This window comes from Cervus canadensis, chromosome 1, assembly GCF_019320065.1.
Source record: "Cervus canadensis isolate Bull #8, Minnesota chromosome 1, ASM1932006v1, whole genome shotgun sequence".
NCBI classification, from domain to species: domain Eukaryota; kingdom Metazoa; phylum Chordata; class Mammalia; order Artiodactyla; family Cervidae; genus Cervus; species Cervus canadensis.
The window spans coordinates 121,431,561-121,456,539 of NC_057386.1; the positions used below are offsets into that span (position 1 = coordinate 121,431,561).

A 24,979-nucleotide genomic window follows, 5' to 3' on the forward strand; every position below is an offset into this window, starting at 1 on the left:
TAAAGAATATTAATTTCTCCCCCTCTTAAAAAAAAACAAAAAAAAAAACGGGTTTAGGTTGAGAGACAAAGGGGAAAGGAATTGTTCCTTTAGACTTCTTAAATTTAATACCAAAAGGTTTGTTCTGCCTGATAGTTTGTGGCTAGCAACTTTAAATTATGCATTCATTTTGGGGAAAACAGTACACTCTTAAAATTAAGACCACTATAAAAATGGTATCTACATTTACATAAATTCTGAACTATTCGAATGGATTTAACCAATCTTTTAAAGTCTTCATTCTGCACAACTTAAACATGTGTGGTATAAAAACTGTAATGATTATAATATACATAATTTACTCTCTAATACAGGGTTTTTCAAATCTGATTAATATTCAGCTTCCTTACAGAAAAATACTCAGATCTCTAATGTTTTCTCAAATTATTTTTAGTCATTTCTTTATTCATATGTTCATTCATCCCAAAAATGTTTATGAAGTGCTTAATATCTGCCCAGAACTGACAAAGCTTTAGGCTCTTTCCTACTCTTATAAAACTTACATTCTAGTGGAGAGAGACACATAAATATTGTTATCTCAGGTACTAAGAAATATCATGAAGGAAAATAAGATAAAGTAGAATCAGTTAATATTTTAATATTTTGGTAACTTAGGAAAGTGAACGGAGTATCTTTTGTCATCCATGACAAGTCCCTTCCAACCATGCCTCTGTGTGTGTGTGTGTGTGTGTGTGTGTGTGTGTGCGTGTGTGTGTGTGTGTATTAGCCGCTCAGTTCTGTCTCTTTGTGATCCCATGGACTGTAGCCCTCACCAGGCTACTCTGTCCATGGAATTCTCCAGACAAGAATACCAGAGTGGGTTGTCATTCCCTTCTCCAGGGGAATCTTCCTGACCCAGGGATCTGAGTTTATATTAATATGGTGACTTAGAAAACTCCTTAGTATAGGGGCTGGTAGTCAGGAGAACCAAAGCTGATAAGAGTTGGAATTTTCAGCCCCAATCCCTGACTTCAAGGGAAAAGGGAAGGACTGGAGATGGAGTCCAGTTACCAGTGACCAAAGATTGATTGCACTTCCCTGGGAGTTTGGCTGGTAAAGAGTCTGTCTGCAATGCAGGAGGTCCTGGTTCGACCTGTGGGTCAGGAAGATCCCCTGGAGAAGGGATAGGCTACCCACTCCAATATTCTTGGGCTTCCCTGGTGGCTCAGTCAGTAAAGAATCCACCTGACATATGGGAGACCTGGGTTCGAAGCCTGGGTTGGGAAAATCCCCTGGAAGAGGGCATGGCAACCCACTCCAGTATTCTTGCCTGGAGAATCTGAATGGACAGAGGAGCCTGGTGGGAGACAGTCCATGGGGGTCACAAAGAATTGGACTAAGTACATAATAAACTGGTAAATGGAAGTAAATGTTTCTCTGAGTTCTATGAGCCACTCTAGCAAAACCCGCTCCACAAACTCAAGGAGGGCTTTTAGGAACCTCCAATCTACAACTAGTTGGTCAAAAGCACAAGTAACTAGTGGGAGACTTTAATACCCCACTCACAACTATGGATAGATCAACTAAACAGAAAATTAACAAGGAAACACAAACCTTGAATGACACAATGGACCAGCTAGACCTGATTGATATCTATAGGACATTTCACCCCAAAACAATCAACTTCACCTTTTTCTCAAGTGCACACGGAACCTTCTCCAGAATAGATCACATCCTGGGCCATAAATCTGGTCTTGGAAAATTCAAAAAAATTGAAATCATTCCAGTCATCTTTTCTGACCACAGTGCAGTAAGATTAGATCTCAATTACAGGAAAAAAATTGTTAAAAATGCAAACATATGGAGGCTAAATAACACGCTTCTGAATAACCAACAAATCATAGAAGAAATCAAAAAAGAAATCAAAATATGCATAGAAATGAATGAAAATGAAAACACAACAACCCAAAACCTATGGGACACTGTAAAAGCAGTGCTAAGGGGAAGGTTCATAGCATTACAGGCTTACCTCAAGAAACAAGAAAAAAGCCAAATAAATAACCTAACTCTACACCTAAAGCAATTAGAGAAGGAAGAAATGAAGAACCCCAGGGTTAGCAGAAGGAAAGAAATCCTAAAAATTAGGGCAGAAATAAATGCAAAAGAAACTAAAGAGACCATAGCAAAAATCAACAAAGCTAAAAGCTGGTTTTTTGAAAAAATAAACAAAATTGACAAACCATTAGCAAGACTCATTAAGAAACAAAGAGACAAGAACCAAATTAACAAAATTAGAAATGAAAATGGAGAGATCACAACAGACAACACTGAAATACAAAGGATCATAAGAGACTACTACCAGCAGCTCTATGCCAATAAAATGGACAACTTGGATGAAATGGACAAATTCTTAGAAAAGTATAACTTTCCAAAACTGAACCAGGAAGAAATAGAAGATCTTAACAGACCCATCACAAGCAAGGAAATCGAAACTGTAATCCAAAAATCTACCAGCCAAACAAAAGGCCCAGGACCATTATGGCTTCACAGCTGAATTCTACCAAAAATTTAGATGAAGAGCTAACACCTCTCTTACTCAAACTCTTCCAGAAAATTGCAGAAGAAGCTAAACTTCCAAACTCATTCTGTGAGGCCACCATCACCCTAATTCCAAAACCAGACAAAGATGCCACAAAAAAAGAAAACTACAGGCCAATATCACTGATGAACATAGAAGCAAAAATCCTTAACAAAATTCTAGCAAACAGATCCAACAACATATTAAAAAAAATCATAAACCATGACCAAATGGGCTTTATGCCCAGGAATGCAAGGATCTATTAATATCCGCAAATCCAATCAATGTAATACACCACATAAAAATTGAAAGATAAAAACCATATGATTTATCTTCAATAGATGTTTTTTTTTTTCTACAGAGAAAGCCTTTGACAAAATTCAACACCCATTCATGATTAAAACTCTCCAGAAAGCAGGAATAGAAGGAACATACCTCAACATAATAAAAGCTATATATGACAAACCCACAGCAAGTATCACCCTCAATGGTGAAAAATTGAAAGCATTTCCCCTGAAATCAGGAACAAGACAAGGGTGCCCACTCTCACCACTACTATTCAACATAGTGTTGGAAGTTTTGGCCACAGCAATCAGAGCAGAAAAAGAAGTAAAAGGAATCCAGATAGGAAAAGAAGAAGTGAAACTCTCACTGTTTGCAGACGACATGATCCTCTACATAGAAAACCCTAAAGACTCTTCCAGAAAATTACTAGAGCTAATCAATGAATATAGTAAAGTTGCAGGATATAAAATTAACACACAAAAATCCCTCGCATTCCTATATAATAACAATGAAAAAACAGAAAGAGAAATTAAGGAAACAATTCCATTCACCATTGCAACAAAAAGAATAAAATACTTAGGAATATATCTACCTAAAGAAACAAAAGACCTATACATAGAAAACTATAAAACACTGATGAAAGAAATCAAAGAGGACACAAACAGATGGAGAAACATACCGTGTTCATGGATTGCAAGAATCAATATTGTCAAAATGGCTATTCTACCCAAAGCAATCTATAGATTCAATGCAATCCCTATCAAAGCTACCAACCGGCGTATTTTTCACAGAAACGTAGAAACAATAATTTTCCCAATTTGTATGGAAATTACAAAAACCTCGAATAGCCCAAAGTAATTCTTGAGGAAAGAAGAATGAACTGAGGAATAACCTGCCTGACTTCAGACTATTACTACAAAGCCCACAGTCATCAAGACAGTATGCGTACTGCACAAAAGACAGAAAATATTAGATCAATGGAACAGAATAGAAAGCCCAGAGAAAATCCACAACTTATGGACACCTTATCTTTGACAAAGGAGGCAAGGATATTCAATGGAAAAAAGACAACCTCTTTAACAAGTGGTGCTGGGAAAACTGGTCAACCACTTGTAAAAGAATGAAACTAGAACACTTTTCTAACACCATACACAAAAATAAACTCAAAATGGATTAAAGATCTAAATGTAAGACCAGAAACTATAAAACTCCTAGAGGAGAACATAGGCAAAACACTCTCCGACATAAATCACAGCAAGACCCTCTATGACCCACCTCCCAGAATATTGGAAATAAAAGCAAAAAGAAACAAATGGGACCTAATGAAACTTAAAAGCTTTTGCACTACAAAGGAAACTATAAGTAGGGTGAAAAGACAGCCCTCAGGTTGGGAGAAAATAATAGCAAATGAAGAAACGGACAAAGGATTAATCTCAAAAATATACAAGCAACTTCTTGAAGCTCAATTCCCAGAAAAATAAATGACCCAATCAAAAAAATTGGGCAAAGAACTAAACCAGACATTCTCCAAAGAAGACATACCAGATGGGCTAACAAAACACATGAAAAGATGCTCAAAACATCACTCATTTATTTCCAGAAAAAGAAAATTTGCAAATCAAAACCACAATGAGGTACCATTACACGCCAGTCAGGATGGCTGCTATCCAAAAGTCTACAAGCAATAAATGCTGGAGAGGGTGTGGAGAAAAGGGAACCCTCTTACACTGTTGGTGGGAATGCAAACTAGTACAGCCGCTATGGAAAACAGTGTGGAGATTTCTTAAAAAACTGGAAATAGAACTGCCATATGACCTAGCAATCCCACTTCTGGGCATACACACTGAGGAAACCAGATCTGAAAGAGACACGTGCACCCCAATGTTCATCGCAGCACTGTTTATAATAGCCAGGACATGGAAACAACCTAGATGCCCATCAGCAGATGAATGGATAAAGAAGCTGTGGTACATATACACCATGGAATATTACTCAGCCGTTAAAAAGAATTTATTTGAACCAGTTCTAATGAGATGGATGAAACTGGAGCCCATTATACAGAGTGAAGTAAGCCAGAAAGATAAAGAACATTACAGCATACTAACACATATATATGGAATTTAGAAAGATGGTAACGATAACCCTATATGCAAAACAGAAAAAGAGACACAGAAGTACAGAACAGACTTTTGAACTCTGTGGGAGAAGGTGAGGGTGGGATGTTGCGAAAGAACAGCATGTATATTATCTATGGTGAAACAGATCACCAGCCCAGGTGGGATGCATGAGACAAGTGCTCGAACCTGGTGCACTGGGAAGACCCAGAGGAATCGGGTGGAGAGGGAGGTGGGAGGGGGGATCGGGATGGGGAATACGTGTAGATCTATTGCTGATTCATGTCAATGTATGACAAAACCCACTGAAAAAATAAATAAATAAATTAAAAAAAAAAAAAGCACAAGTAACAACTTAGATTTGCAACAAGCACTGAAGTTGGTAGTAGGGGCAGGCTTGTGAGACTGCTTCCTTATCCTGGGAGATCTGATGCTACTGTCAGGTAGATAGTGTCAGAATTAAGTTAATACCTTGGTAGTGTTAGAAAGCACACATGAGAATAGCGTATCTCACAGAACAAACCAGGATGCTCAAAAAACAGAGAAGGCCCTAGAAGAAAAAAGGCATAATCAAGATCATGACACAGTAACCATCTGCTGATGCCATTGCCACTTGTTTCTGTTCTCTTAGATTTTTCTTTTTTAAAATTTTTATTGGAATACAGTTGATTTACAATGTTGTATTAGTTTCAGGTGTACTATTCTCCTAGACTCTTAATACCACAACTGCTAGAAATTGTCTCTGTAATGCCCTAAGCTCTCAAGATTCAAAGTCCTGGGTGGGAGCATCTGAGTGATCAAAGACACAAGTCCATGTCCAGCTGCCAGGCAATCAATAAATGAATATCTACTTGTGCTTCTTCCATATCCATAGGAGAAGGAGGACCACTGCCTCCCTCCTGAATCCAAGATGGGATAATGTTCAAGTGATGGGCAACCCATAGGAAATGATGGAATAACAGCTGACCTGTTTCAAATCCTAAAAGATGATGCTGTGAAAGTGCTGCACTCAATATGCCAGCAAATTTGGAAAACTCAGCAGTGGCCACAGGACTTGAAAAGGTCAGTTTTCATTCCAATCTCAAAGAAAGGCAATGCCAAAGAATGTTCTAACTACTGCACAATTGCACTCATCTCACACGCTAGCAAAGTAATGCTCAAAATTCTCCAAGCCAGGGTTCAACAGTACATGAACCGTGGACTTCCAGATGTTCAAGCTGGATTTAGAAAAGGCAGAGGAACCAGAGATCAAATTGCCAACATCCGTTGGATCACAGAAAAAGCAAGAGAATTACAGAAAAACATCAACTTCTGCTTTAGTGACTACAACAAAGCTTTTGACTGTGTAGGTCACAATAACCTGGAAAATTCTTCAAGACATGAGAGTAGCAGATCACCTTACCTGCCTCCTGAAAAATCTGAATGCAGGTCAAGAAGCAATAGTTAGAACCAGACATGGAACAATGGACTGGTTCCAAATTGGGAAAAGAGTACGTCAAGGCTGTATATTGTCACCCTGCTTATTTAACTTATATGCAGAATACATCATGTAAAGTGCCAGGCTGGATGAAACACAAGCTGGGATCAAGACTTCCAGGAGAAATATCAATAACCTCAGATACACAGATAACATCACCCTTATGGCAGAAAGCGAAGAGGAACTAAAGAGCCTCTTGATGAAAGTGAAAAACCTGGCTTAAAACTCAACATTCAAAAAATGAAGATCATGGCATCCAGTCCCATCACTTCATGGCACATAGATGGGGAAACCATGGAAACAGTGACAGACTTTATTTTCTTGGGCTCCAAAATCACTGCAGATGGTGACTGCAGCTATGAAATTAAAAGATGCTTGCTCCTTGGAAGAAAAGCTATGACCAAGCTAGACAGCACATTAAAAAACAGAGAGTTTTTTTTTTTTTGCCAACAATGGTCCATCTTGTCAAAGCTACGGTTTTCCCAGTAGTCATGTATGGATGTGAGAGTTGGACTATAAAGAAAGCTGAGCGCCGAAGAATTGATGCTTTTGAACTGTGGTGTTGAAGATGACTCTTGAGAGTCTCTTGGACAGCAAGGAGATCAAACCAATTAATCCTAAAGGAAATCAGGCCTGAATATTCATTGGAAGGACTGATGCTGAAGCTGAAACTCCAATACTTGGGCCGCCTGATGCGAAGAACTGATTCATTTGAGAAGACCCTGATGCTGGGAAGGATTGAAGGCAGGAGGAGAAAGGGATGACAGAGGATGAGATGGTTGGATGGCATCACTGACTCAATGCACATAAGATTGAGCAAGCTCCGGGAGTTGGTGACGCATGTGGAAGCCTGGTGTGCTGTAGTCCATGGGGTCGCAAAGAGTCAGACATGACTGATTGAATGAACTGAACTCATTCATAGCCCAGAGGATAAGAAACAAACTTGGATTTAGAGCATTTCAGTTTTTAATTTTGTCTCGTTACTCAATTCCTTCTAATCTAAGTCCTATGTGCTTAAGCTTTTTCTATATATACAAAATCTTAGCCTTCTTATGAGTTTAATAAATGGTATAATGACCCCAAAGCAGTGTTCAACTATTCATTCATTCAACACTTACTGGATACCTGCTATGCTTAAAGACATCATGCTATGTGTTAAAAAATACATAACCCTGAAATGTGTTCACCAGAAAATAATTATTTAGAACAAGTGCATGTTGCAACTACTATAGAAGTTCAAAAGAGGGAGAGAGAACTTCTAACTCTAAGGAGCAGAGGTTGGGGATGGGCAGGTGATTGATGGCTTCATGGTAGAAATAGCATTTGGAATGCTATGTAATGAACAGGAAATAATTGGAGCTTGCAGCATGTACTGGCAAGTAATTAAAGGGGTTGTTTTGCAGGTTCAGGACAGGATCCTTTGGAAACAAAGCTGGAAGAGTCTAAAGGATCTAGACTGTCCAGGTCAAGACTGAATACCATGCAAAGAATTTTAAGCTTTTTAACTGTAAATAATAAGATCATTTAATATTAAAATCAGTCTTCAAGAAAAACACTCTAGTTGTTTGGGAGTAATATACAGGTTAGAATTGAAATAGTATATTTAAAAACATTATGCACACATCATAGAAAAAAATTGGAAGAATATAGATGAAAATGTTAACAGTGATTATCTTTGGGTATTGGGAACATAGGCATTTTGTTTTCTTTTTACCTTTCTGTACGTGCTATATTTTCTCCATTGTAATTGAAAAAGTAAGCTAAAAATATCTTTTTAAAAAATGGACTGGAATAGGACACTAGAGCAGGAAGGTCAAGTTAGGGCTACCAAGCAAGAAAGAATGATAATATTCTTCTATAACGTTGGGAATAAAATTGAAAGCAGAAGGCAGGTACCATGTCTCTGGATTCAAAAATAACATAGTAATAACATGGTCATAGAACCAGTAATTGATGGGCTACATAGCATGAAAAAGATACAGAAGTCAAAGTTAGCTCTGAGGCTCTAAAATCAAGGGAAAAAGAAGGTAACTGTTCTATAAACAAAAATAGGGAATTCAGCAGAAGGCAGAAGTTTAATAGTAGAAAGATGGTAAGTGTATCCCAGCCAAAATGATGTTTAAGTGCCAGATGGGTATCCAGGTAGAAATATACAGCAAGGAGGAAGAAATACAGGCTGAAGTTCAGGGGAAACAATGGAGTCAGAGATTCAGATGTGGAATTATTTGTGTAAGGTAGATAAGAAACTCAAGAGGGAACAATGGTAACTTTGGCAAAAGTTGCAGAGAGAAAGGCTGAGAATAAAATTTGGGAGAAATATTTAAAGTTGAATCCTTAGTGTTGTTATGTAAGTACTAAGTACAGTATATCTTTAATTACACATTCATTCCATTTTATATATAATCAAAAGGTAAAAATTACTTCTCTGAGTCTAACAAATTAAGATGAATAGTCAAAAGAATAGCATCAGAAATAAAATTTAGGGAATCAACTGGCAGTTCAGTGGTTAGGACTCTGCATCTTCATTGCTGATGGCCCTGGTTCAATCCCTGGTCAATGAACTAAGATCCTATGAGTCATGTGGCATGACCAAAAAAAAAAAAAAAAAGAGAGAGAAATTAAATTCAAATTTTAAAATAAATTGGCTTTTGCTTCATGCCAATTTATATATATATATATATATAAAATAGTTCCCTGTTTTTCTGTCCTTGGAAATGTATTTTGAAAAAAGAAAATATGTGTAGTACAGCAATAAAATGAACCAAATGACCTGCAATTGCTAAGTTAACCTGTATATTTTTTACATTCTCTTTATAATCAGAATTTTAGATTTGGAATGGATCTAGCATGGCTTAAGTAATTTCTAAATAGTTTAGCAGCAATGCATTGGTGTCATTATGGTCTCAATTAAATTAATGATCAGAAACTTGCCACGTGGATTGCAAGCATCCTGATTCAGTGGAAAGAATTCTAAGTGAAAGACAGAACTCTTAGGTCCTAATTCCATACTGGTCCCCAAATGGCTTTTCAGCATTAAGTTATTTAATTTCTCAAAGCCTCAGTTTCCTGGTTTTGGGGCTAACTCAGATAATCTCTAAGTTTCATTCAACTCTACAAGTCTATGATTATGTATGATACCACTTACATGTGGATTCTAAAATATGAAACGAATGAACCTATCTAAGAAACAGAAACAGATTCATAGACATAGATAACAGATCTGTGGTTGTCAAGGGGGAGAGGGTTAGGGGAGGGATGTAGTGAGACGTTGGGACTAGCAGATGTAAGGTATTATATGTGTAACAGATAAACAAGGTCTTAAGGAGTACGTCAAGGCTGTATATTGTTACCCTGCTTATTTAACTTATATGCAGAGTACATCATGCAAAATACTGGGCTGAATGAAGCAAAAGCTGGAATCAAGACTGCTGGGAGAAATATCAATAATCTCAGATATGCAGACACCATACTTAATGGCAGAAATCGAAAAGGAACTAAACAGCCTCTTGATGAAAGTGAAAGAGGAGAGTGAAAAAGCTGGCTTAAAACTCAACATTCAAAAAATGAAGATCATGGCATCCAGTCCCATCACTTCATGGCACATAGATGGGTAAACCATGGAAACAGCGACAGACTTTATTTTCTTGGGCTCTAAAAGTACTGCAGATGGTGACTGCAGCCATGAAATGAAAAGACCCTTGCTCCTTGGAAGAAAAGCTATGACCAACCTAGACAGCATATTAAAAAGCAGAGACATTACTTTGCTGACGAAGGTCTGTCTAGTCAAAGCTGTGGTTTTACCACTAGTCATGTATGGATGTGAGAGTTGGACTACAAAGAAAGCTGAGCACTGAAGAACTGATGCTTTTGAACTGTGGTGTTGGAGAAGACTCTGGAGAGTCCCTTGGACTGCAAGGAGATCAAACCAGTCAATCCTAAAGGAAATCAGGTCTGAATATTCACTGGAAGGACTGATGCTAAGGCTGAAGCTCCAATACTTTGGCCACCGATGTGAAGAACTGACTCATTGGAAAACACCCTGATGCTGGGAAAGACTGAAGGCAGGAGAAGGGATGAGGATGAGATGGTTGGATGGCATCACTGACTCGATGGACATGAGTTTGAGTAAGCTGCAGGAGTTGGTGATGGACAGGGAAGCCTGGTGTGCTGCAGTCCATGGGGTCGCAAAGAGTCAGACACAACTGAGTGACTGAACTGACTGACTGACTATATAGCATAGACAGCTAGACTTAGTATCTATGATAAACCATAATGGAAAAGAATATTTTAAAAAATGTATAACTGGATCACTTTTCTGTACAGTAGAAATTAGCAAAACATTGTAAATCAACAAAACTTAAAAATATGTGTATGATTATGGCATGTTGAGTGGTTTTAAAATCTTATTCAAATACACACACACACACACAGAAAATGTCCTGAGTTCAATATAACTGAAATTGCCAGTAATCTTCACTTTAATTGTTCCAAATTCAAATAAAAGAAAAGCTAAAGATAAAAACACTTTTAGCCTCTGTGAATTTTACCTGCCATTGATGAAGGCACTGCGAGAGTCCTGTATTTATAACTTATGACTCCCTGCTACAGGATTAACAATGCCAGGCACTGGAGATAAAAGAACATGCAGCAATAAGTGCTTTGAAAATAAACCTTCTTAGAGTTAATGAAGGATTATCTGGCATGCAATTTTTCTAAAATGCCACAGCTATTAGCACGTTCTTTTCTCATTTGTTTGTTGGGACAGTTTCTCTCCTGTCTCTACTTTGTGGCCCGGAAAGCTTTAGGGACCTTAAAAACCCAGACATAGGGATCCTAAAACATAAAAATTAAATTGTGTATACTTAAATTTGGGGTTTTCCCAGTGGCTCAGTGGTAAAGAATCTGCCTGCAATGCAGGAGCCTCAGAAGACAGAGGTTCAATCCCTGGGTTGGGAAGATCCTCTGCATGAGGGTATGGCAACCCACTCCACTAATCTTGCGTGGAGAATTCCCATGGACAGAGGAGCCTGGTGAGCTACAGTCCATAGGGTCACAAAGAGTTGGACATGACTTAAGCAACCTATAATGTATACTTATATTTACGTCTATGGAAAAAGGCCCATTTGGCCTCTGCTATGCACTGAATTATATACCCCTCAAAATTCATATTTTGAAACTCAGCAGTGGCCACAGGATCGGAAAAGGTGTTTTCTTTTCTTTTTTTTGGAAAAGGTGTTTTCATTTCAATCCCAAAGAAGGGCAATGTGAAAGAATGTTCAAACTACCATACAATTGCACTCATCTCACACGCTAGCAAAGTAATGCTCAAAATTCTCCAAGCCAGGCTTCAACAGTACTTGAACCATGAACTTCCAGATGTTTTAAGCTGGATTTAGAAAAGGCAGAGGAACCAGAGATCAAATTGCCATCATGCGTTGGATCATAGAAAAAGCAAGAGAATTCCAGGAAAAATCTACTTCTGCTTTATTGACTACGTCAAAGCCTTTGACTGTGTGGATCACAACAAACTGTGGGAAATTCTTCAAGACATGGGAATACCAGACCACCTTATCTTCCTTCTGAGAAATCTGTATGCAGCTCAAGAAGCAACAGTTAGAACTGGATATGGAACAAGAGACTGGTTCCAAATTGGGAAAAGAATACGTCAAGGCTGTATATTGTCACCCTGCTTATTTAACTTATATGAGGAGTACATCATGTGAAGTGCCAGGCTGGATGAAGCACAAGCTGGGATCAAGATTGCCAGGAGAAATATCAATAACCTCAGATATGCAGATGACACCATACTTATGGCAGAAAGTGAAGAGGAACTAAAGAGCCTCTTGATGGAAGTCAAAGAGGAGAGTGAAAAAACTGGCTTAAAACTCAACATTCAAAAGACTAAGATCATGGCATCCAGTCCCATCACTTCATGGCAAATAGATAGGGAAACAGTGGAAACAGTGACAGACGTTATTTTTGGGGGGCTCCAAAATCACTGTGGATGTTGACTGCAGCCATGAAATTAAAAGATGCTTGCTCCTTGGAAGAAGAGTTATTACTAACCTAGACAGCATATTAAAAAGCAGAGACATTACTTTGCCAACAAAGGTCCGTCTAGTCAAAGCTATGGTTTTTCCAGTAGTCATGTAGGGATGTGAGGGTTGGACCATAAAGAAAGCTGAGCATTGAAGAATTGATGCTTTTGAACTGTGGTGTTGAAGAAGACTCTTGAGAGTCCCTTGGGCTGCAAGAAGATCAAACCAATCTTAGAGGAAATCAGTCCTGAATATTCACTGGAATAACTGATGCTGAAACTGAAACTCCAATACTTAGGCCACCTGATGTGAAGAACTGATTCACTAGAAAAGACCCTGATGCTGGGAAAGACTGAAGGCAGGAGAAGGGATGAGGATGAGATGACTGGATGGCATCACTGACTCGATGGTCATGAATTTGAGCCAGCTCCGGGAGTTGGTGATGGACAGGGAAGCCTGGCATCCTGCAGTCCATGGGGTCATAAAGACTCGGACATGATGAAGTAACTGAACTGAACTGAATGCTCTCTGTGACTATATTTGAAGATAGAGCCTTTGAGGAGTAATTTAGATTAAATGAAATCATAAGGATAGGGAATATCTGTTAGGATTGGTGACCTTATGAGAAGAGGAAGAGAAGAAAGATCTGTCTCCGCAACACATACCTCACACACGTAAGGAGGAAAGGCTGTACGAGCGCAACTCCAGAAGGTGAACAGGAAGAGAGACCTCACCAGAAACTGAGTGCTGGCACCGTGCTCCTGGACTTCCCACACTCTGTAACTGTGAGAAAATAAATTTCTATTGTTTAAAGCACCCAGTCTGTGGTCCTTTGTTATAGCGGCCTGGGCAGACTAAGACCACCTCCTTAATCAATTTTTGGACTAAGATTTCAAACAATTTACTAAACTAATAGACAAAATGTATTTTTTTTCAGGTAGCTAGAGAAACTAATCCTTTGATAATCCTTTCCATTCAAAAATATATCTTGGTAATTCAAAGAATCTGGTAGGGAAATATTATTTTTTGAACTACAAGAAAAAGTTTACAATTACTCCATTAGTTTCTACCAAATAACTTAAAAAACATAAATAAATATGGTAATTAGAGCACACATACTTGATTTCAAGTATAAAATCTTGACCTAAAATATGTTTCCTAAAACTCTGCATTTATTTGATCTTTGAACAATACTACTCTGAATGAGAACCTCAAATGTATAAATTCCACAAGATATAAGTGATTACAAGTACTTTCCTGTTCAAGTATTTAAAGCAATTTCTTCATACTTGAGTGATTTACTTGAAATTCAGAAAGTGAATGAACCCTGTCAGTTCTCTATATACCACTTGATTAAAAAAAAAACAAGGAAAAAAACCTCTGTAAAGCTGTTTATGAATGGAATCCATTCCCGACACTACTGCCAGCATTATCAACCTGAAAGTAAAATCTCACCACACCACTCTCCAGTTTAAAACCCTTTAATCCCATCATGTATAGGATATAAAATCCAAGCTCCTTGTAAATAGATGGCAAATAAAATCCTCTGTGATCTGCTCCTTGTCTGCTCTTGAACTCTGTCCTTAGTAACTTCAGGGCCTCACCCTGGACCCCCAGCTATTTCAGACTACTTCCCTGGGATATCAAGAAGCATCTCTTGGCAAACTCTTTTCTTCTGAGATATCTAGAATTTCTTCAAGAATCTGCTTATACAGTACCTCATCAGAGAAACTTTTCTGACTCTCCTCCAGGCTGAGGTGGGTTTTTTCCTTTATGTTTCCACAGAAGGGCACTGTGAACATTTATATACATGGTATAAACACAGATTTAGGTTGTCTTAGGTAAATGTTTCTCCATTAGGACCCTACACTAGGGTCCTAGGAACAAGGGATCATATTTCTATCTCCAGTGCCTAGCAAACTGGTTGGCATTTGACCAAAATATGTTGTTGAATTATACTAATTATACTAATTCAGATACCAAATACACTAAGTTGTTTATGAGTTTCAGGAATATTATGGCAAATTTTTTTTTGTTAAATGATAAGCATCACTCCTCCAAGTGTTTTAAAATTATTATTTCTCCAGGTTGCTTTACTTCAAAATGATCTTGACCTTTATTTTGAAAATTTGTAATTTTATTGAACTACCTGGTACCCAAATGTCAATAATTTCAGAGTTGTCAGCATTCCCAACTTACTCGTTCAAGAGCCCATTTTTAATGAAACCGGCACCTGGTAATACATCATTTAAACATTGAGAAACATCCCTGAGAGTTGAAATTAGCATGTATTATTTTTTTCAGTGAAATAAAATCTATATTACATATTAAATAAAATTTAATCCTGTTATACTGTATTTTTTCCACATGGGCAGTCATAATACCTGGCCATCTTTACATTAAGTAATTTAGAATCCATTCCTTAGGCCTGCCTTCCATCAACAAGGCAAAAATTTCACTTATATTGGTTTACAGGACTTCAGTCTTTTTCTTTTAGAGTATTCATTCATTATTGCTTTTGACAAATGAACTGAGCTTAGAACAAATGTAAAAGAGAAAATCAACAAGCAAGTATTTTAGTTGTTATAGGCACTAAGGAAAGAAGGAAGTAAAAGCTGCTTTCAGTAGTAGGCCCTGGCTTAATGTAACCAACACTGTCATGACCATACTGACATTTATTCAAAGTTCACTATGTACCATGCATTATATATTACCTCATTTAAACTTTAACACAATACTATGAAAGACTTACCATTATAGATCTCAGTTTACAGATAAAAATCTGAGACCGAGCTTCACAGAGCTAGTGTAATGTAGAGCTGGGATTTAAATCTAGACTGTTCAATCTCAAGCTCATTCTCTCAACCACTATGGTACAGTTTTCAGTTAAATCGCTATATAAAAGATTTCAGAAATTAATGACTTGATAAATTATAAAGGATTCCGTCTAGCCGACAATATTCCTGAATACTAGCCGCTTAATCTTTTGACTTTCTTTACCAAACCAGAAGATCAAGCCCTTCTGTCTAAAACTTTCTTTTCACTTAGTGCTTTAAAAAAAAAAGTCACCATTGAGAATTTCTGTTCAGCAAATTGTAGCGTGCCAATTCAAGACAAGGGAAGCCTAAGTGTTCCAAAATCTTCTGTACAGGAGGTAATCCTGTGTTGGGACTTTCAGAGATGCCTTAATAAACAAGAAAGTATTTAAAACTTTAACTCTTGCCTAATTTCTAATATTGCAAGAATAACTCAGCATTCTTAGTCACTTTTAATTTTGCTTTGCCACTGGCAGAAGGGCAAGCATCCATATACGCTGACAGGATACATGTCAGAGCAGTTTAATCCCGTTGAAAGTTGCCTTACACTGTTTCAGCAATTCTCTCTCACAGGAACTGCTGTTTTCAAAAATATATGAACCCACATCTATTATAGATAATATATAAGCAAACAAATAGCAGTACTAAAATGCCTTTAAAAAGTAAACAGTCTTTTAACAACTGACCTTGGATAGTTTCAAATTTTTAAATTAATTTTGAGTGATAGAAAAAGTATAAAAGCAACTGAATTTAATATCCAGAGGAAAAGTTTTATCCTTTATGTATTTAAAATGTAGGAGAGACAAACCACACAAGCAAATGATACTTATAGTAAATTCAATCTCCTCCTAAATAAATATTGCTTCCAATCTCATGGACCAGAGAAGAGGGGAACTAGTGAACCACTAAAGAAATTTAGCTCTACTTAGGTGTAAAGAAAGACAGGAAGAATGAAAGACAGGATGAAAGAAAGAAAGAAGGAAGAAAGAAAGTGAAGACACTCAGTCGTCTCTGACTTTTTGCGACCCCATGGACTGTAGCCTACCAGGCTCCTCCATCCATGGGATTTTCCAGGCAAGAGTACTGGAGTGGATTGCCATTTCCTTCTCCAGGGGATCTTCCTGACCCAGGGTTTCAACCAGGTCTCTGGAATTGCAGACAGATGCTTTTCCATCTGATGATCCACCTGACTGAAACAAGGCTTCTCAATAAATTATTCTTTAAATTTATTTCAACGATGTGGAAAGAAAAAGCTTTCTAGGATATAAAAGAATTGCCAATAATGTGAATAAATCTGTTCAGTCCTTTAATTTATAGTCCAGTTTGTCAATTTTTAAGAAAATCTTAGCCCAATTTTGACAAATACAAAAATTCCATGCCATTTTAGGACATCCCTGGTGATCCTGTTGCTAAGACTCGCAGTTCAGTTCAGTTCAGTTCAGTCGTGTCTGACTATTTGCAGCCCCATGGATTGCAGCACACCAGGCTTCCCTGTCCATCACGAACTCCTGGAGCTTGCTCAAACTCATATCCATCGAGTCGATGATGCCATCCAACCATCTCATCCTCTGTCATCCCCTTCTCCTCCCGCCTTCAATCTTTCCCAGCATCAGGGTCTTTTCCAATGAGTCAGTTCTTCACATCGGTGGCCAAAGTATTGGAGCTTCAGCCTCAGCATCAGTCCTTCCAATGAATATCCAGGATTGAATTCCTTTAGGATTGACTGGTTTGATCTCCTTGCAGTCCAAGGGACTCTCCAGAGTCTTCTCCAACACCACAGTCCAAAAGCATCAGTTCTTCAGTGCTCAGCTTTCTTTATAGTCCAACTCTCACATCCATACATGACTACAGGAAAAACAATAGCTTTGACTAGTCGGACCTTTGTCAGCAAAGTAATGCCTCTGCTTTTTAATATGCTGTCTAGGTTGGTCATAGCTTTTCTTCCAAGGAGCAAGCATCTTTTAATTTCATAGCTGCAGTCACCATCTGCAGTGATTTTGGAGCTCAAGAAAATAAAGTCTGTCGCTGTTTCCATGGTTTACCCATCTATGTGCCATGAAGTGATGGGACTGGATGCCATGATCTTTGTTTTTTTGAATGTTGAGTTTTAAGCCAGGTTTTTCACTTTCATCAAGAGGCTCTTTAGTTCCTCTTCACTTTCTGCCATAAGGGTGATATCATCTGCGTATCTGAGATTATTGATATTTCTCCTCGAAATCTTGATTCCAGCTTGTGCTTCATCCAGCCCAGGATTTTGCATGACATACTCTGCATATAAGTTAAATAAACAGGGCGGCAATATACAGCTTTGATGTACTCCTTTACCAATTTGGAATCAGTCTGTTGTTCCATGTCTGGTTCTAACTGTGGCTTCTTGACCTGCATACAGGTTTCTCACGAGGCAGGTAAGGTGGTCTGGTATTCCCATCTCTTGAAGAATTTTCCAGTTTGTTGTGATCCACACAATCAAAGGCTTTGGCATAGTTTATAAAGCAGTAGACGTTTTTCTGGAACTCTCCTGCTTTTTTCTATGATCCAACAGATGTTGGCAATTTGATCTCTGGTTCCTCTGCCTTTTCTAAATCCAGCTTAAACATCTGGAAGTTCATGGTTCACGTACTACTGAAGCCTGAGTTGGGAGAATTTTGAGCATTACTTTGCTAGCGTGTGAGATGAGTGTAATTGTGCGATAGTCTGAACATTCTTTGGCACTGTCTTTCTTTGGGAGTGGAATGAAAACTGACCTTTTCCAGTTCTGTGGCCACTGCTGAGTTTTCCAAATTTGCTGGCATACTGAGTGCAGCACTTTACCAGCATCATCTTTTAGGACTTGAAATAGCTGTTGGAATTCCATCACCTCCACTAGCTTTGTTTGTAGTGATGCTTCCTAAGGCCCACTTGACTTCAGACTCCAGGATATCTGGCTCTAGATGAGTGATCACACCATCATGATTATCTGGGTCATTAAGATCTTTTTTGTATAGCCCTTCTGTGTATTCTTTCCACCTCTTCTTAATATGTTCTGCTTCTGTTAGGTCTATACTGTTTCTGTCCTATGTTGTACCCATCTTTGGCTTCCCTGATAGCTCAGTTGGTAAAGAATCTGCCTGCAATGCAGGAGACCTCGGTTCGATTCCTGGGTGAGGAAGATCCACTGGAGAAGGGATAGGCTACCCACTCCAGTATTCTTGGGCTTCTCTGGTGGCTCATTTGGTAAAGAATCCGCCTGCAATGTAGGAGACCTGGGTTTGATCCCTGTATTGGGAAGATCCCCTGGAGAAGCTCAAGGCTACCCGCTCCAGTATTCTGGCCTGGAGAATTCCATGGACAGTCCATGGAGTCTCAAAGAGTCAGATACGACTGAGTGACTTTCACTTTGCACAATATAGGAGGGATAAGATTCTATGCCACAACTACCAGTTCACATCCCTCAACTAAAGAGCTCACCTGCCTCAACTAATATTTAGGATCCTAAGTGGTGCAATCAAATAAATAAATATTTTTAAAACCATGTCCTCTTTTCAAACAATTTAAAATTTCAAAAGACCTCACCTGCACCCATTCTGAATAATACACTGCACTTTCAGCATTAGGAATCACTGTTCTAGTATTAAAAATGGGAGGAATGGATATAATATGATTAGAGTAGGCAGCAGCTAATACATAATCTTCAGGTTCTGTTGACTCAGATCTCCTAGAATGCCCTGGTATGATATACTGGCAAATGACCAGATTTTATACGTGTGTGTATGTGAGAATGTTTGTTTCTTAGATGCTTCAAGGGAACAAGGAAGAGAAAATGATAAAAACAAAACATGGCAAAAGCTTAAAACCTGGTGAAACTAGGTAAAAGATACATGGGCCTTTTCTGAATTACAACTTCCTTGCATTTGAAAAAGAAAAAAAAGGAATAGAATGAGGAGACTGGTAATCATCTATCTTTAATTAAACAGCAGTTTAATTTTTACTTTGACAATATAACATTTTAGGCCAGCCATTTAACCTCTGTACCTCAGTTTATTTTTCTGTAGAATGGGTGACATTTTTACTGTCTTCATGGTTAAAATATGCGACATTTCATTACTGTATATACATTCTAAAACTTTGGAAAATGCCCAAGTATTTACACCTAAAAGTTTAAAAAGAATGAATATTTCAAACCACATTTTGCTTACTGCATCTAGCTATTGAGTACCTACAGTAAATTTAATATAGATAGGGAAAACTGAGTTATTATGTATGAATATGGATTTTTAAACAACTATGATATGGGAAGCAAAACTGACTAATGAAATAAAGCCACTGAACTATTTGGCTAGCACCTCACTGTTTCAGAAAATAGACAACTACGTATTTAAGAGGCTGTCTTTGGGTAGGAAAGGCATTATTTCCTAGGCCAGTTTCTATTACTTCCAATGTCTTCCACTACAAATTTTCACATGTTTCCTTAAGTCTCCAGTCCTGAGTTTGCTACCTACTCCTGGAAAGATTTCTTCTTTCTCGTGATTAGCAAGAATTTTTTAAATGATGTATACTGGCCACAGTCACAGCAGAAGTGAACAAGGTAAAAAGATGCCCTAAGAACTAGAATGGAAGGTAAAGGGCTTAAAGAGTAAGTTTTAAAAACCTCAGATACCAGTCATTGGTTAAAGAGAGATCATATTATGACAACTATTAGTCAAATGTCCTAAGGTTAAACTTTACGTGATCTGCCTTTCCTTAATTGCCAGTGATCTGCCTTTCCTTAATTGCCTGACTGTATTCCACGTCATTCTCTGCTCCTTTTCACCACACCTCAGCCACACTGGCTTCTTTTCATACCTCACAGCTTGACTGGGCTGGTTCCTTCTGGATTTGAAGATCTCTGCTCAAATGTCACCACTTCAGAGAGCCCCTCCCGGAAGACCCTTATCTAAAGTACTTTTCCCCCTTCTCATTGACTATCATTATGTTTTCCTTTACATCACAGCACTTGAACTTATCTGAAATTATTTTTTTGAAATTATTTATATGTATGCTTGTTTATATTTTTATTGTTTCTCCTCTGTTATCCCCTGTTATATAACAGGCATTTGACAAGTATTTGTTGAAAGAATAAAGGAAATACCCAAATTATGTTCTTTTACTGTGATCAATCACATGGTAAAAAGTTATCTGCAAAATTCTACTAAGAATTAAAAAATAACTACTGTCTATTCAGATAAAGCACACTGTTTAAAGTGTAACAAAAATATAATAATATTCAGGAATATGAGTAGAACAGTTGGTAATTCCAGGTTATATATAAGGTGCTTTTCATTTTAATCCAAACTACTGTATTTCTTGGACTTCCCTGGTGGCTCAGATGATAAAGAATCTGCCTGCAATGCGGGAGACCAGGGTTCGATCCCTGGGTCAGGAAGATCCCCTGGAGAAGGGCATGGCTACCCACTCCAGGATTCTTGTGTGCTTAATCACTCAGTTGTGCCTGACTGTTTAAGACTCCATGGACTATAGCCTGCCAGGCTCCTCTGGGGGGATTCTCCATGGGGATTCTGCAGGCAAGAATACTGGAGTGGGTTGCCATGCCCTCCTCCAGAGGATCTTCCCAATGCAGGGTTCTAACCCAGGTCTCCCGCTTTGCAGGTGGATTGTTTACAGCCTGAGGCACCAAGGAAGCCCAGTACTCTTGCCTGGAGAATTCCATAGACAGAGGATCCTGTCAGGCTATAGTCCTTGGGGTTTCAAAGAATCAAACATGACTGAGCGATTAACACACACACAAACACACCATTTCTCACAAATAGGGAGTCAATCCATATTTCAACACTTCTTTACAAAGTCTCTCAAATTCCAAGGCGCTCTCACAAATTCTTTTGAACCATAAATTATTTATTGGGGAAGACATATGCTTTGAAATGACCCAATTAATGCTACATTAGTTGGATGCTTACAGAGGTCACTGAAAATAAAGGGAAGTTTAGCAAATAACTATTCTTAATGCTGTACCGCCCAGTAATTCTGGACCAGTAATTCTCAAACTCTGCTGTGCATCTATTACCTGGTATCTTGTTAAAATGCAGGTTCTGAATGACAATAGGTCTGGGGCCAGGGATTCTGTATTTCTAACAAACTCCCAGGCAGTACTGCTGGTTTATGGACTACACTTTGAATTTCAAGGCACAAAATGAAATTGTAAACAAGGCTCTTCTGTGACTATATTTTTATAATTAAAAACTGTGTTTCGACGTTAATTAGAAAGGAAAAGAATGTGCTAGGCAGCTGAAAGCTGCAAAAGGAATGGGAGCTTTTCATAAAGCTTTTACTAATAATTCATCCTTGCCCCTCATAAATTCAAGTTCACATTTATAAACCAAATTTTTTTTCAAGGCAATGCCTTTACCCAGAATTAACTACTTAAACATAATTAAATACAAAAAGGAAAACTCCATTTATATTTAAAACTATTGTTCTCTACCTCCCAATAAGACAAATAATTTCATTTTAATCAGCATACATGGAAGTATTACAGTTAGAAAGGGAACACTAATTTTGGTAGTAATATCTGGGCAATTTTACTAGGCAAAAATATTTTTCCTCCTTTTAAATTCTTGGCATCTCTCAGGAAATCATTAGCCAATACGTAAGTTTTAAATACATAAGTTATATCTTAGATTTTTTTAAAACATCAAGTAGCTAAAGACTATATAAGATTAAACTGAAATGATAGCTATATCAAAAAAGTTAAACCAAAAATTAGAATCCCTCAAATATATAAACATGAAAATGAAACTGAGTAGGACCCTCTGGGACCTTTCCCAGTACAAAAGCCCTTCCAGGTCCCCTGTTTCTTGTTCACAGAAAAAAAAAATCTTTAGTCTTGGAGACTTTCCCACAGTTCCAGATAACAGACACAAGCAGTTAATGATAAGAACAAGAGTCACAGGACTTCTAGTTCCTCCTGAAGGGACATAGATAACAGTCTCCTGTATACCTTTGAGTTGCTATAGTAGAGGACAGTGACTACAGGCTGAGCACAGGCACATAGGCCCCAGACTAGTTTGAACCAGAAGGTTGATGACTGAGATTCCTGAAACATGACCCTGTTATTTCACCACCAACAAAACAGAAGAATGTCCAGGAGTTGCTCAGACACCCTGCAACCCTCACCTCTAAGGCTGCCTTAAAAAACCCTTCCCAGAAATCCAGCAGGGAGTTTGGGTCTTTTTGAGTGTGAGCTGCTCATCCTTCTTGCTTGACATCCTGCAATAAACACTGTACTTATCTTCACCAAAACCAGCTGTGAGAAGATTGACTTTGCTGCATGATGGGCAAGTGGACCCAAGTTCAGTAGCAATGATCTTCCCAAATCTTTGAAGAATATTCACTTGTTTCAGCACTATTTTTCCTCCTTTCATAGGTAAATTTCTTTTAATTTAACACACTTCACACTTAACGGACTCATATAACCCTTTATAGCTATCTTGAGATCAGCACACAGCACCCATTTTTTAGAAAAACATGATAGTTCATAATGACAAATCAAAAAAGGCACAAATGTGTTCTGAGATGCTTTTAATGGGTCTATGGTACTTAAGGTTTCCCACAATTTTGTGAACCATTATTAACAGAGTTCTATTTGTGTTCAGTTTAAATTACTAAAGGTTGTTTCTTGGTTTTTTTTAATTAAGTATTTTATTCTTTGTGGCTGACAACTAGGGGTAAAGAACAGTTACAGTATAAATGCATTCCTGCAAGTCTCTGTTGAGGCAGTCAGGCTGATTTGATAGAGCTCAATTTCGGGGGCAGTGGGTATTTTTTGCTTTCCTCTCCATCCATCCCCTTAACCGTGTTCTGTAATTAAAGCCTAATATGTACAAATCGAGCAGGATTACTGGGCAAGAGCCATTTCAGGAGGGTATCAATTGCTTCTGTGCTAGTTCTAGAATATCAGCTGGGAAACATCATCAAAAGGAAATCAAGGCAATTCCTTTGCTGATAAGGAAATTGTAAAGAATCTCTTCAGGACTAGAAACAGCCAGTTCAGTAATACAAATGCCCTTGTGTTTATCTCAACAATAACAATCTCCCCATTTACTATTTAGCAAAGATTGAAAGAGCAAAACCAAAAACTCAAAACATGGAAGGTGTAAAAGAAGTTTCTTTACTGCTCAGTACTTTGGCAAGCATAATAACACATTTGCATCTGTCTGAGTGGTAACTTCCAAAAGTCTGAGAAAGTAAATGTGAGCTGAATATCAAGCAACAAGAGAGATAATTCTGAGCAACTACATGTGTGTGGAGGGAAGGGGTTGAGTACCAAAGAGGTGAACATTAAGCAGAGTGAAGAAAGCTAACAAAACTAAAACTCAGTAGCTTTAGCTCCTGAATAAAGATGAACTCAGAGCAAGTTTTCTAAATCATCTCGCCATGTTAAATACACACATACGGAAAAAGCTTCAGTACATTTAAGGGCATTTTGTAAAGTGCTCTTTTCTTCCTGAATTCTGCTATTCTTTCTGTTCCTCAACAATTATGTGTGTCCGTGGTCTAATTATTTCCTTATTCTCTGCTCATCTCTCTCCTTTCTTAAGATCCTCCCTTCCTCTTTTTCTTTTTTTAAATCTCCCTCATACAGACAGAAATGAGCAAATTCAGTTCTCCTTCAGTATTCATGTTTTAGTTAGATCCATATTTTTTGTGCCTTCTCCATTAGTACTTATTCACAACTGCCCTGGTTTCCTTGGTGCTTGATAAATGTTAGTATGATGCCACAAGTAGCTGCAAATGTCACTCAAGAAGGCTTGATTACAGTAGCAACGAAGTGAAAACATCAAAGCAAAATAGCTAATGGAAACTTAAAATAAAAAAATCCTCACACTTAGCTGAATGCCTCAGAGGTACATGGAGGGAACTCAAAAATAAGTTTGCTTAAGTGTTTGTGTGGAAATTTTAAAGACCTTTCTTACCACAAGCAACCTTGCACTCTGAAGCTAGACTTCTCCCCAAAGCTAGAATTCATGAATGGTGACTGAGCAAGGAGTTATTTCTTTTTCTTTCATTTATTTATTTATTTATTTTCCATTTATTTTTATTAGTTGGAGGCTAATTATAATATTGTAGTGGTTTTTGCCATACATTGATATTTTTTCTTTCATTTAAATTTGCAGGTATTAAAACCTGAAGTTGTGGTCAAGATAAGTGAGAGTTCAAAGCATGACAAGAATGAGTGCATTAAAAATAAAAAAGGCTGGAGATGATCCTATTATGATATATATTTTTTTCTTCTCATATCATCCCTCTTCAACTTCCACAAATTACATGACTTATGAACAAAATTTAAATTAAAAATGTCTCTTTTAGAATTTTGGTATGCTTTCAGATATTTTGTTCATAAATGTCTTTTGTCATCCTCTGTCTCCATTCACTCAAGTGGGGAAAATGAAACATAGCATGACTTTCTGTACACACAGATCAAGGAAGGAAATTAAAGTAACCTGTGCCATCCTCAATAAATGGATCATATCTACATTCTGCTGGAGGGGTCAGGAGGAAGAACAAAAAGGTTAGTAAGATGAAAAAATAGGTCAAGCCCTAGGTTTCAGAATAAATGATGGTGCAGGGTTTGGCTATCTCATCTCTACTGCCAATTACTGAAGGCAGTTTAGATGCTAGTTAAGGATATTAGCTCAGATACAAGATTACCTGTATCC

The 24,979-nt window shown here is 37.8% G+C and overlaps 1 protein-coding gene across 5 annotated transcripts in view; it reads right to left on the minus strand.

Annotated features, from left to right (window-relative positions):
• TAOK3 (TAO kinase 3) overlaps positions 1–24,979 on the minus strand; it is a 188,589-nt gene that overhangs the window by 98,688 nt on the left and 64,922 nt on the right. Inside the window, exon 1 of one of the 5 annotated variants that reach the window (XM_043440223.1) lies at positions 13,137–13,155. The exons of the other annotated variants lie outside the window; for them this stretch is intronic. The gene's annotated coding sequence lies outside the window, so the exon portion shown is untranslated. Of the gene's footprint in view, positions 1–13,136; positions 13,156–24,979 lie in introns of those variants that run through there. 5 annotated transcript variants of the gene reach the window in all.